The following is a 13,782-nucleotide window of genomic DNA, read 5'->3' as shown; positions in this document are numbered from 1 at the left end:
TGAAGGTAGCAGAAGGCCGCGGCAGCGCCAGCAGGCAGGACGATGGTTCACAAGAGCGGGCTACGGCAGCGCCAGTAGACCGTCAGGGTTGAGTTCACTCGGTGTCTCTCGACTCCAGGATACAACTGCCTTCCTGCTCCGGAGCTGTCTTAGTTATAGGGCTGGTGCCCTTTGATGTCCGGACCCTCGCACTTGGAGGTCGGAGGGTCCGGGATGAAGGTGTCCAGACACCCAGCAGGGGGTGGAGCCAGCGCCTGGGGGCTGCTGGAGGCGATCGGCACCTGGCGGGGGAAGAGCTCTTGACGCTTCGTTCTCCCATTGACCTGCCAAGTGGTCCGCTCACCTCCTGGGTGGATGGTGGTGCCGGGATGTCGGGGCCGGCCAGGCCCGGGGTTAGGGTCGAGGTGAGGCCACGCGGCCGCATGGTGCAGGGCCCAAGATGGCGGCTTGACCCGGCCTGGGAAGCCGGTGGGGCTGGACCCCGTGATGAGTAGGGGTCCGAGGGCAGAGGGTCCGTCGGGAGACGGAGTACAGGGGCTTGTCACGGGGGTATGCCGGGTGGGCCGGAGCTCGGGCCCTGTCGTGCGGGGGGGGAGCAAGCCCTCTGTGTGGCCTGTCCAACATGCGTCCCCCCCAGCTGAAGGCGGGGAGAGTCACCCATCTCCTTGGGGACTCTCTTCGTCGAGGCGGAAAAAGCGGGACAGGCCGTCCGCGTTGGCGTGGTCTTGGCCTGGCCGGTGCTCCACAGTGAAGTCCATTCCCTGCAGGGAAATGGACCAGCGCAAGAGTTTTGGGTTCTCCCCCCGCATCTGCATCAGCCATTGCAGGGGTCGATGGTCGGTTTGTACCCGGAAGTGGGTACCGAAGAGATAGGGTCGGAGCTTTTTGAGGGCCCACACTACTGCAAATGCCTCCCTCTCGATTGTGCTCCAACGCTGTTCTCGGGCCAGGAGACGTCGACTGATGAAGGCCACCGGCTGGTCATGACCTTCGGGGTTCAGCTGAGAGAGGACGGCCCCGATGCCGTGGTCGGAGGCGTCGGTCTGCACTACAAATTCCCGACTGTAATCGGGGGCCTGGAGCACCGGGGCGGTGCACAGGGCGGCCTTCAGCTCCTCGAAGGCCGCTTGACAATCAGGAGTCCAGTGGACCCGCTTCGGTTGATTCTTGGATGTGAGTCCCGTGAGGGGCCCCACGATGCTGCCGTAGTCCTTCACGAACCGCCGGTAGTAGCCGGTGAGCCCCAAGAAGGCTCGGACCTCGGTCTTGGTGACGGGGGGCTGCCAGGACTGGATGGCAGCAATCTTAAGTTGTAGTGGGGCCACCAGCCCGCTTCCCACTTGGTGCCCAAGGTAGGTCACAGACCCTTGGCCAATTTGGCACTTGCCGGCTTTAATGGTGAGGCCGGCCCGCTGGAGGGCTTGGAGGACCTCTTGGAGGTGACGGAGGTGGTCGGACCAGTGGCGGCTGTATACAGCGATATCGTCCAGGTAGGCAGCGCTGAATTCTTCGAGCCCTGCCAAGACCTGGTTCACAAGACGTTGGAATGTGGCGGGGGCATTCTTCATGCCAAAGGGCATGACCTTAAATTGATAGTGGCCATCGGGGGTGGAGAAGGCTGACCGTTCCTGAGCCCTGGGTGTGAGGCCGATCTGCCAGTAGCCCGCCGTTAGGTCGAAGATACTAAGGTAGCGGGCGGCCCCCAGCCGGTCGATCAGCTCGTCTGCTCGGGGGATGGGATGAGCGTCGGTCCGGGTGACAGCGTTCAAGCCCCGGTAGTCGACGCAGAATCTCAGTTCAGGGGCGGTGCCGGGGGCAGCGGCCTTGGGAACTAATACCACCGGACTGGCCCAGGGACTGTCCGAGGGCTCGATGACCCCGATCGTGAGCATCTTGGCCACTTCCTCCTGTATGCAGGCCCGTACCCGATCTGGTACGCGGTAGGCCCGGTGCCGGACAGGGGGACTGTCCCCGGTGTCTACGTTGTGCAAACACCAAGGGGTGACCCCGGGGGTGAGGGAGAACAGGGCAGCGAACTGCAGCAGGAGGTCCCGGCAGTCCTGGCGTTGCTCCGAAGTGAGGGCGTCGGAGAGCCGGACCCCATCCACGGAGCCGTCCTTCTCCTGAGTCTTTAAGAGATCCGGGAGGGGCTCGGAGTCTTTTTCTGTACCACTGTCGGTCGCCATCAGGAGGCTTAGTTCGGAGCGCACAAAGTGTGGTTTGAGCCGGTTGGTGTGGAGGACCCGCAGGGGGTTCCGGGTGGACCCCATGTCGATGAGGTAAGTGACGGGGCTTTTACGCTCGACCACTTTGAAGGGCCCCGTCCACTTGTCTTGCAGGGCACATGGTTCGGTGGGGGACATCACCCATACTTGCTGCCCAGGCTCGAACTCAACGGAGGAGGCATTGTGATCATACCACCTTTTCATGTCCTCCTGACTGGCCTCGAGGTTCGCCTTGGCCATCTCCCTGAAGCGCCGGGTCTGGTTTCGTAGGGCCAGGATGTATTTGAAGACGTCGGGAGGGGTCGTTAAGGGGGCCATCTCCCAACCTTCCTTGACTAGGCTGAGGGGCCCTCGCACAGGGTGCCCGTACAAGAGTTCGAAAGGGCTAAAGCCGAGGGACTTCTGGGGGACTTCTCGGTAGGCGAAGAGGAGGCACGGGAGCAGCACATCCCACTGGCGACGGAGAGGCTCTTCCAATCCCCCAATCATCCCCTTGAGAGTGCGGTTAAAACGCTCCACTAGTCCGTTCCCTTGGGGGTGATAGGGGGTCGTGAATCTGTAGGTGACCCCGCATTGTTGCCAGAGGGACTTCATGTATTTAGATATGAAATTCGTACCTCGGTCGCTGACGACTTCTCGGGGGAAGCCTACCCTGGAGAAGATCCCCATCAGGGCCCGGCCAACCACCGGAGCTGTCACTGTCCGTAGGGGCACCGCCTCGGGGTAGCGGGTGGCATGGTCCACTAGTACCAAGATGAACCTGTGTCCTTGTGCCGTGCGGGGGTCCAGAGGCCCCACAATGTCTATCCCCACCCTCTCGAACGGGGTGGTGACCACCGGGAAGGGTTGCAGAGGGGCCTTCAGCTTCCGACCACTCTTCCCGCTGGCTTGGCACGTGGGGCAAGATCGGCAGTGGTTCAGGACGTCATTCCTCATTTTTGGCCAGAAAAAGTGGGTCACCAGGCGACTGTATGTTTTGTCCTGGCCCAGGTGTCCAGCCAGGGGGACATCGTGGGCCAGGTTGAGCAGAAAGTCTCGGAAGCGGAGCGGTACCACCAGAACTCGACCGGCCCCCAGCTCGGCGATTCTTTGCTCGCTGTAGAGCAGGTCGTTGTCCCAGTAGACCCAGTGGGTTCCGGTGGTGTCCCCTGCGTTTTGGGTATCGGCTTGTTGGCGGAGTCCCTCGAGGGAGGGACAGGTCTTTTGTTCCTGGCGGAACTGTTCTTGGGTGGGCCCCCCCTCTTGACGCCACTGAGCCAGATCCGGAAGGTCCTGGTGTTATGCGTCTGCTTCGATAGTCGGGTCCGGGAGGTCGGCCTCGCTGTTGTCCTCGACGGGGGCAACCGGGGGCGGAGGTGCCGGCCATTCGGTTTCTTCTGATCGGGGGGTGGCCCGGGCGGCCATGGATCGGGTGGTTATGCAGGCCCAGTCCGGGAGGCCCAGCATCCCCAGGTGCTCTCTTTTCTCGACGGTGGCCCACGGGGAACTCTCGAGGTCATTCCCCAGGAGGCAGTCCACGGGGGCATCGTCCCGGACCGTCACCTTCAGTAGGCCGGAGACCCCTCCCCATTCAAACGGGACGCAGGCCATCTTACACATACTCTCAGAGTTATCTGCCGAGCGGACGGGGCAGAGAATGTTCGGCAGGATCTGCTCGGGCTTCACCAGATGACAGCGGACGGCCGTCACGCTGGCGCCGGTGTCACGCAAGGCCTCGGCTCTCTGTCCATTAATGGTCACCCACTGACCGTATTTTCTGGTGTTGGCGGGTAGGGGAGCCCGCGGAACCATGTCTCTTCCCCCTAGGCATGCCAGGACCATGGCGGCCGGTTCCCACCCTTGCTGGGCCGGCTCGTACTCTTCGGGTCCCTCCGAGGATTGCTCTTCCCCTAGGGCAGCGGCCGCTACCTGGCGGGGCTTGGGTGTTTGATTTAGCGGGCAGTTCGGGTCATTGGCGTAGTGGCCTAGTCGCTGGCACCGGTGGCACGTGACGTTGGCTCGGTACCCAGGCCGCAACGGGGGGTTGCCCCGGCCGGCCGGAGGCGGGGTGCTGGCCACGGGTGTTGTTGGTAAGGCGTCTCTCCCTCGCCCCTGGCCCCCTCCTCCTCCCCGAGGACGGTGCTGGCCTTGGTTGCCTCTGTTCTGGTCGTGGGGCCCTCTCCGGCCCACTCGGGTGCTTTCCCACCGGTCAGCTTCGGCGGCGAGCTGCCGGGGGTCGGTCAGCTTACTGTCGAGTAGGTGCTGCCGGAGCTCGACGAAACAGTTGTTTGACAGGTGCTCCCATACCATAAGGTTGAAGAGTTGTTCGTAAGTGGTGACCTGACTTCCCTTGATCCACCCTTCGAATGCCCGGCTGAAATAGTTCACGTATTCTACCCACGTTGTACCTGGGATCCGGGTGCAATCTCTGAACCTCTGGCGGTACATCTCGGGCGTGAGGCCGTAGCGGGTGAGGAGGGCAGCCTTCATGTGGTCGTAGGACGACATTTGGTGATCGGGGAGCTGCAGCAGGGCATCGCGACCCTCGTTGATAAATCTCCCCCAAAGTCCGGCTCCCCAATCACTCCGGTCGATTCGGTGGGAGGTCATTGCGATCTCATAGGCTTTAAACCACTGTTGTATGTCGTCTTCTCGGACATATTCGCGGACAACATCCTTGGGGATGTGAACTTTTTTCTCACTTGGCCCCGGGGTGTGTGGTCGCTCAGGCACCCCCAGTTCCTTATTCTGTTTGCGCAGTTCTATTTCCGCTAGTCGGCGCTCGTGCTCGAGCGTTATTTTTTTCTCTTCCAGCTCTCTCTGTCTCTGCTTTTCTTCTCGTTCCTCTCGAAGCCGCATATGCTCGAGGTTAAGTTTCTGTTCAGCTAACTTGAGTTCCCCATCCATCTTGAGTCGTGCCATCTCCAACTCGTGTAATCTGACTCTGTCTCTTTCTCGGATCTCCTCTTGCGGAAGGCCCGTTCCCCGCTCCTCGGGAGCCGTGGCGTTCCCCTCTGGTGTGATGCTGGTTTGGTCTGGGGTGACGCTGCTTTGGTCGGAGGGTCCTGTGACCCCCGTTTCTGTCCATGACTCCAGAGCGCGCTTTAGATCATCCTTGGTACTCAGGCCGGTGGTAGCAATGCCAAGTTCTATGCAAAATTGTCTCAGTTCGCGGTGGTTGTATTCTTCTAATTTCTCCATTTGGAATTTCTCGGTGGAGCTGCTATCTTTGGTCGACATCGTGTTTTTGTCGTGGGGTGAGCTACTCTCTGTACGCTTACGCGTTGATTCGGATCGCGCCGCTGGCCACCAATGTTAGAAAAGGTAGACGGACCGGGAGGGCCGGCCGGGGTCAGGGGGAGAGGTCTCCGGAGAGAGCCGTCTCCAGCGATCGTACAGACAAGTAACTTCCCCCCCACAGACAGGAATCACACACAGATAAGGTTCAGTGTTCTTTATAGGTACTTAGTTACGATACGGTAGAATGGTACAAGGAGGTCTGGACGCCGGGGTCCCCTCGATTAGAGTCTCGTAAGGTAGGGAAGGGGGTAGCGGGTCAGTCTATTTACCAATCAGGTAGTTCGGATGAGATGATGATGAGCTCACAATCCTCGAGCTTGGTGTTTAGGTGGTACGGTCCGCGGCAGCGCCAGCAGGTCCCGGTAAGGATGGTTGATACAACGGGCCGCGGCAGCGCCAGCAGGTCCCCGGAAGATGTACGGTCCGCGGCAGCGCCAGCAGGTCCCGGTGAGGATGGTCGTTACAACGGGCCGCGGCAGCGCCAGCAGGTCCCAGGAAGATGACGGTCCGCGGCAGCGCCAGCAGGTCCCGGTGAGGATGGTCGTTACAACGGGCCGCGGCAGCGCCAGCAGGTCCCAGGAAGATGAAGGTAGCAGAAGGCCGCGGCAGCGCCAGCAGGCAGGACGATGGTTCACAAGAGCGGGCTACGGCAGCGCCAGTAGACCGTCAGGGTTGAGTTCACTCGGTGTCTCTCGACTCCAGGATACAACTGCCTTCCTGCTCCGGAGCTGTCTTAGTTATAGGGCTGGTGCCCTTTGATGTCCGGACCCTCGCACTTGGAGGTCGGAGGGTCCGGGATGAAGGTGTCCAGACACCCAGCAGGGGGTGGAGCCAGCGCCTGGGGGCTGCTGGAGGCGATCGGCACCTGGCGGGGGAAGAGCTCTTGACGCTTCGTTCTCCCATTGACCTGCCAAGTGGTCCGCTCACCTCCTGGGTGGATGGTGGTGCCGGGATGTCGGGGCCGGCCAGGCCCGGGGTTAGGGTCGAGGTGAGGCCACGCGGCCGCGTGGTGCAGGGCCCAAGATGGCGGCTTGACCCGGCCGGGGAAGCCGGTGGGGCTGGACCCCGTGATGAGTAGGGGTCCGAGGGCAGAGGGTCCGTCGGGAGACGGAGTACAGGGGCTTGTCACGGGGGTATGCCGGGTGGGCCGGAGCTCGGGCCCTGTCGTGCGGGGGGGGAGCAAGCCCTCTGTGTGGCCTGTCCAACAAATACCAGCAGTGGCCAGAGACATGTGAGGGGTGGGTGCATATCACTCCCAGCAGTGGACAGAGACATGTGAGGGGTGGGTGCCTATCACTCCCAGCAGTGGACAGAGACATGTGAGGGGTGGGTGCAGAGGAATACCAGCAGTGGACAGAGACATGTGAGGGGTGGGTGCATATCACTCCCAGCAGTGGCCAGAGACATGTGAGGGGTGGGTGCATGCCACTCCCAGCAGTGGACAGAGACATGTGAGGGGTGGGTGCCTATCACTCCCAGCAGTGGCCAGAGACATGTGAGTGGTGGGTGCATATCACTCCCAGCAGTGGACAGAGACATGTGAGGGGTGTGTACATATCACTCCCAGCAGTGGACAGAGACTTGTGAGGGGTGGGTGCCTATCACTCCCAGCAGTGGCCAGAGACATGTGAGGGGTGGGTGCCTATCACTCCCAGCAGTGGACAAAGACATGTGAGGGGTGGGTGCAAAGGAATACCAGCAGTGGACAGAGTCATGGGGGTGTGTACATCATGATCAGATGAGCACAACTCCATGGGTGTATGTACGCATCCCTAATGTTCGGCTATGTTGATAGTGCCATAACAACACATCAGTGACAGCAGTGTCCCACTCCCATGAGGATGGATATCTTTCCCCCACTGCATGACACAACACATGTGGGTGTGAGGACAAATGACACATGCATACCCACCCCTGGCGGATGCAGCACAATACACACACAGAGATCATGCCACAAGACTGTATACTCATGTCAATGCCCACTAAACTAAGAGAGCCAAAGGGAACACACACTGTCACGCACATCCCAGGACTGATAGGAATGTACAGGTGCTGGGACAGCCACCAAGATGTTGACTCTCATGGAAGGAATAGGGTGGAGTTCCCACAGATACAATGCCCACAATTGTCAGTCAGGTGCCCAAATACCCTGCAGAACAAGTACCAATTGTGTGCTAGGCTGGGATAACACACATGCATAGTGCGGAAAATGGTGAATGTCGCCATTAAGGCATTACAACATACTCAATACACAAGTACAGTGACTAGCAAGGATGGCACAGACGATGCAGCCGGAGACATTGCTGAGCAGGCATGGCCATAGTTGAAGGGATCCGTCACCAACAAAGGAAATGTAGACAGAGGTCAGCACAACAAAAGTGCAACTCCCTGCAGGGAAGATGTCAGGTGCCACAGAGGAAGGAACACTCCTTGGGACAATGTCTCCAAACACAAATAGCCCACACGAGCAAAGATACTTTGCAGAGACCTTGTGATGGCACGCAGATACCATGGTCCACCCCATGAGCATCAGACTACAACTTTTTCCTGAAACATAACACATTACCACAACCCCAACTCCGGGACCATCAGCACCCACATCAATACCTGAAATGCAATAGTGTTCAAAGTGAAAAGAAAATGCTTTATTCAGCATTAAATGAAAATGTATAAAAGGACACTATTTACAAAGGCACATGGCCAGTCCAGATCAGAAGTCCTTGGGGGGGACACATGGCCACGCGTCTCCCCTAGCTTGCCTGCACATTAGAACCCTCAGGTTCATCGACTGGGGGGGGCATCATGTGGGGAAGGACCAGGCACCGCAGGGACAGAAGGTGTAAGGGTCGGTGTGGTGGGTGCAGGGACGGATGCCTTCACCACAGGGGGTGGGGCAGCGCCAAAGGTGGAGGTCATCTCTGCGCTGCACACTGCTGCCAGGTCATCCAGCGTATCCCCTGCACCCGAAAAAAACACAGGCTCAAAGGAGGGGGGGGTCAGAGTGATGGGGGTGCAGCGCTACTGGGGGAGGTGGTGGACAGGGGGGGACTCAACTCCCCTACCCGTGGAGTGCCGTTCCCGTTTGCGGGCTGGATAGCTAGAGGGGCTGAGGCCCAGCACTGCCAAGTAGGCCTCCTTGTCTGGTTGTGTGGTAGGGGAGCCGAGGGGAGTGCCTTTGGAGGGACTGGGTAGTGCGGCATGCGGACTCGGACTGTGACTGCGTGTATTCCTGTGTACCCCAGACCCAGTGGGTGTGCCTTAATCCCCCTGAGTGTGCGTGCCAGGAGGAGTGCGCTTGCCCTTACATGGTGGTGTGCTGCCTGTGTCTGGTGGGGTGCGTGTTTGGGAATGTCTGTGTGTGCTTGGGACAGGCATGGGAGTGGGAAGTGTGGATGGTGCAGGGGTAGGGGGGGACGAAGCGCTGCAGGAGACTCACTGCTGCCATCAGTGAAGAGTCCATGGACCTCAGCAACATCCGTTGGTCAGACATCATTGATGACATGCCCTCCATGTACGACACCATCTGTGTCATCATTCTGGTGTGGCCATGGAGGACATTCAGCATCGATGTCTGGCCAACCTGCAACTGCCGCAGAATGTCCACAGACTCTGCAGTGAGGGCAGCAGGGGGGTCAGGGGCAGGGGGTGCGGTGCCTGGCACGAAGGAGACACGGTGTTGCCTAGCATGGACAGAAGGGACCGGAGCAACTGGGAGAGCGGTGATGGGAATGGAGGGGGCGGTGACAGATGTAGTGCTGCTGCCAGGTGTTGTAGCAGCCTCTGCCCCCTCGAGGAGTTCAGCCTCGGACCCGTCAGCGTCGTAGTCAGTGTTGTCACTAGACAGGTCCTCCGCCTGACTCCCCTTGCCCTCCGTGCCACTTGCTCCCGCAGACTCGCCAGCAGTGGTGACAGCGGTGCTGGATTCCTCCTCCACGTCCATGCAGGTGTCTCCCTCAGTGTCCTCCGATGATGCTGTGGGCAAGGTGAAGATATAGAAAATAATCAGTCACCTGTATACAACAGACACATGAGTCCAAAGAAAAATGTCACAGTGCATATCAGGAAATGCATCATGAGTAACATCTAGAATAGTCTGAACATATGTAACCCTGCACTCCCCAGTTGGTTGACCCACCATGCCACTTGGAAACAATGGAAATTATGACACAACAGTAAATAACTTGATATTGAATTATACTGAGAAGATAGTGTCTGGGGACAGTTGAGCACAGCAAGACTATGAAGGCATGCCACCTCTTGTTCACTGTGAACGAAACAGTATTGGTGCACCCAAGGCCAAATAACACACCTCAATGCTGAAGGTGTCCCCACACTCTGAGACCTGTGAGTACTTTGGAAACCCTAACCAAAAACATTGTGATCAATTGGGACTCACAACACTTTACACAATGTACATGTGTAGAATGTGTGAATGTGCCACTTTGTGTACAGAAGACACATCTGCCTGTATGACAGAAGTCACACAATGAGGTGCACACAAAAATACATTTACACAGTCATTGTATGAGCTGCCAGCCGAATTCAAATAAGCCACTGTAAAGAAGAAATGGGGTATCAGTAAGTACATATACATGGCACCACGGTGGTCTGGATGACTTGACACTCGTAAGTTGGTATCAGCAACAGCCAAGGACTTACCCAAATGCAAACACACTGTGTGAACATGGATATGTATAATCAGAAAACAAGTAGTAATCAAACTGTGCCTTTCTTTAAAACCCCCCATACCTGAGACAATGTTATTGAGACAGATCAAGAAGTTACACCTCTTAATCTGGGTTTACTAAAATGTGCATCAAGAATTCCTAAATGGACTCCACATCACCTTGTGAGGTTGCCAACACATATTTGTGACAAACAACTGTTAGAAACTTGGCCTCTCAGGGGGCTCAAACGCCCTTTGTCAACGTGTCGGGCTGCAGTGTAAGCAACAGCGCACAGGGGCACAACCTAAACGTTGCAGCTGCCCAATAAGTGCTGGGCAGCTGTGAGGGATGGGGCCTGGGCACCTCGATGCCCTTACGTTGGAGCACACAGGCTCTGAACCCAATAGGCCCCCAAGAACGCTGGCACTGACTTTGCCACTGAAGAAATGCCCCCGATATCTTTAACGTGTGCAGTGGCCCGTGATTCTGCAGCGCGGCTGCACTCAGTGGGGGGAAGGCACGGGCCCTTCTGGGACCTTTAACAATAATTAGGGCCTTCGTTGGAGCGGCCCGCTACCAGGTGGGGCCGCTCATGAACTTAGGCACCGGCAGGGTGCCCTTTATGCAGCCCCTCTCGGGAGGGGGCTCCTTAAATGAATATTTCAACTGTTGGAGCACACGGGCTCTAAAGATAGGAGGTGCCCCTCTCGTGGGGGGGTAGCGGAATGCAGCCCTGTCCCCTGCCCTCACTCACCGGGTTCCAATGGAGGACTCCTGACTTCCCGTAGCGCGGAGGGGCAGGCACCAACAATGTGCCTCGCGCCCCCCTCCGCACTAGCTCCGGCCGCACTCCTCTCTTCAAGATCCAGCGTGGGGTGGGCTCCCGCCTGGATTCCTTGGTTCTTCACTTCGGCTGCAACACGCGGGGCTCCCTCAGCTCACGGGAGCCCCGGTCACTTCCTCTTCACTTCGCTTTTCCTCTCGCGATGCCGTGGGCGTGGGGCTTCCCTCAGGAAGCGGAAGTCCCGCCCCACGCCAGGCCTTACATGGCCTGACTTCCTGGCTAAGCCCGGGCTGCGGCGGTGATCTTCTCCTTCTTTCACCGAAGCGCGGGGTGGGCTCCTGCCTTCGTTTTTAGGTTTAAATATAATGCAATAAGCGGGGTAGGCACCCGCAAGAGGTCAAGGGCCACTCCTTACGGCAAATAACGCGGGGTGGGCTCCCGCTATAAATCAAGGGCAAAAAGCGGGGGAATCCCTCTGTCGGGGTTCCCTCGGAAATTATCGCAGCTCAGCGCTGCTGTTCCCAAGGAAGGCGCTCCTCAGTCCAAACACACAGCGCTTCTTGGCCATGGGAGACGCAGCGCTCCTCCCAGGATGGCCAAGTTCAGGGAAAGTCTTTCAGGAGGCAGGGGGGCAAGGGCTGGGCCAAGGGGCCAGCTCACAGGGCCCTCCAGGCAGGAAAGCAGTCCCCAGTGGCGGTCTCTCCTGGCGCCCAGCAGCAGCAACAGGCCCCCCCTCCAATTAGGATCAGAAGAAGAACATTTTACATGGGGTCACAGACCCTTTTTATACACAGGTTTCCTGTGTCTCAAGGTGCAGGGAAGGGGCGAACCAGTTGCAACTGATTCCTGAGCACTTTGTTTTGCTCAGCTCCTCTCCCTATTCACAGGACAGGCCAGGGACATCAGTCGCACCACAGGGGGTGGAGCCAGCATTGTGTGGGGAAAGCCCAGCCCTATTCAGGTCCCAGGTGTACTCCTCCCACCCATCTGGATGTAAATCTCCCTATACACCACTGGGGCAGACCCATCCTGACTCCTGGAGCTAGGCACACCAGCCAATCACAAGCCAGACAGTCCCTTCACATTTATGCCAGCATCTAGGAGTGGCACTTCTACACTAGCCACAGTTACGCCGCACACATCATCGCGCAGCATTCACTCTCACAAGTTCGCACATACCGGACTCGACCCTGCACTCCCCATGCATCAGGAACTACCATGGACACACACATTCCCCATGCATTCCAATGGGAGGGCAGGTCAGTCTCATTCAATGTAACACAGAGCGCACGCACTTTACACTGGGACACAGTGTTAAAGCGCCTAGAGGCCTAAAACCACTTACACGACATAGGGAAAAAGCTAGGATAATCGCAAAAAGTTTAGGGGTGAACCTGCCAGAAGGGCCAAGTCCAACAACAACCATCAACAGATAGTTGTACATAGACACACAGGCACTGCTCAGTGGGAGGATGCACAAGCAAAATGGGGTCAGCCTGTAAAATGGGCACATGTAGCACACTTTAGATAAATACAAATGAGGCCAGGGAACAATGCCACAGAGGCCAAACTATGCTGAACACACAGAGAATGGGCACAGTGTTGGATGACACACATGATTCCGAGGCAAGGGTGTCTTAGGGGACTGTAGTGGGCACACTGCTCCATGGTCCTAGAATTATCTGACTGTAACATGAGCTACCGTCCCGGCACTATGCATGTCTCCCACTCATGCACATCATGTCTGAGGTCACACAACATCGGTCATGCATGCTGCAAGTCTGTTCATTTGAAAACTCACACTCCTATGTTGAGACTTAGCATCAGTGCCAACTAATATGGACCCCCAAATGACTGAACAGGACAGGGCACAGGCAAGGTAACAACACATGTCTCAGACCCCCCCCACATGATGCAGAAAGCAATGTGCACTTGGATTAACTGCCAGCCTAGATGACCATGTTCAATAGTGATTACACACAGACCAGGGAACACATGTCAAGGAGGGGAAGGGAGGAAGAACAGCACCGTTTGACTTTGGGGAACAGGATATGCACTGCACAAATTAACCCTCGCAGTGTATCCAGGCGACTGAGCACTTCCAAAAGCTGGTGACACACAACAAACACACATGTACCTACCCCCTTCCTGCTGCTGCAACTCCTGTAACCGCCTATCCAAGTCAGGGAAGACCACTGCCAGGACACGCTTCATCTGGTGGGGCAGGCGTCGGTGCCCGCCGTGCTTGCGTGGAGGTGAGTCCTTCAGCTGGCACCGGGCGATCCTCCGGGTCCAGCACCGGATGTCCTGCCAGCGTTTCCTCACCTGGGCTAGGTGCCGACTGCGACCCTCCACCGATCTCACGGCCCTGACGGCCCGCTTCCATATCTCCCCCTTGGCGTAGGCAGTTACCTGTGAGGATGACAAAGTGAGACAACATCACTACACCTGCTCCATGTCACAGAGACACACATTTGAACATCTTTGATATGTTGAACAGGGCATAGTATGCTGGCAACAAATAGCTACTTTGTCATAGGGACAGTAGCCTCTTTGGAAGCCCTAATGCACTACATGGCATTGAAAGTACACAGGTGGCATGAGGGGTGCAACACACTCCCTGATCATGGCACACGCTGTGCATCACATGCAACACCAGGCTGATGGACAGCACCTCCAAGCAGTCACATGCCCCAGGCCACTGACGCAACCTCAGCAGAGTACACAGACACACACAGGCACAGATCAATCACCTGCCATTGGCAACAGCGGATACAAACCTCACTCTGCACATGTGCCACTTGCCAGTGGGGTGTCACAGGTGTGG

This window comes from Triturus cristatus, chromosome 8 (assembly GCF_964204655.1).
Source record: "Triturus cristatus chromosome 8, aTriCri1.1, whole genome shotgun sequence".
In the NCBI taxonomy this organism is placed as follows: Eukaryota; Metazoa; Chordata; class Amphibia; order Caudata; family Salamandridae; genus Triturus; species Triturus cristatus.
This window is presented reverse-complemented; position numbering follows the sequence as displayed.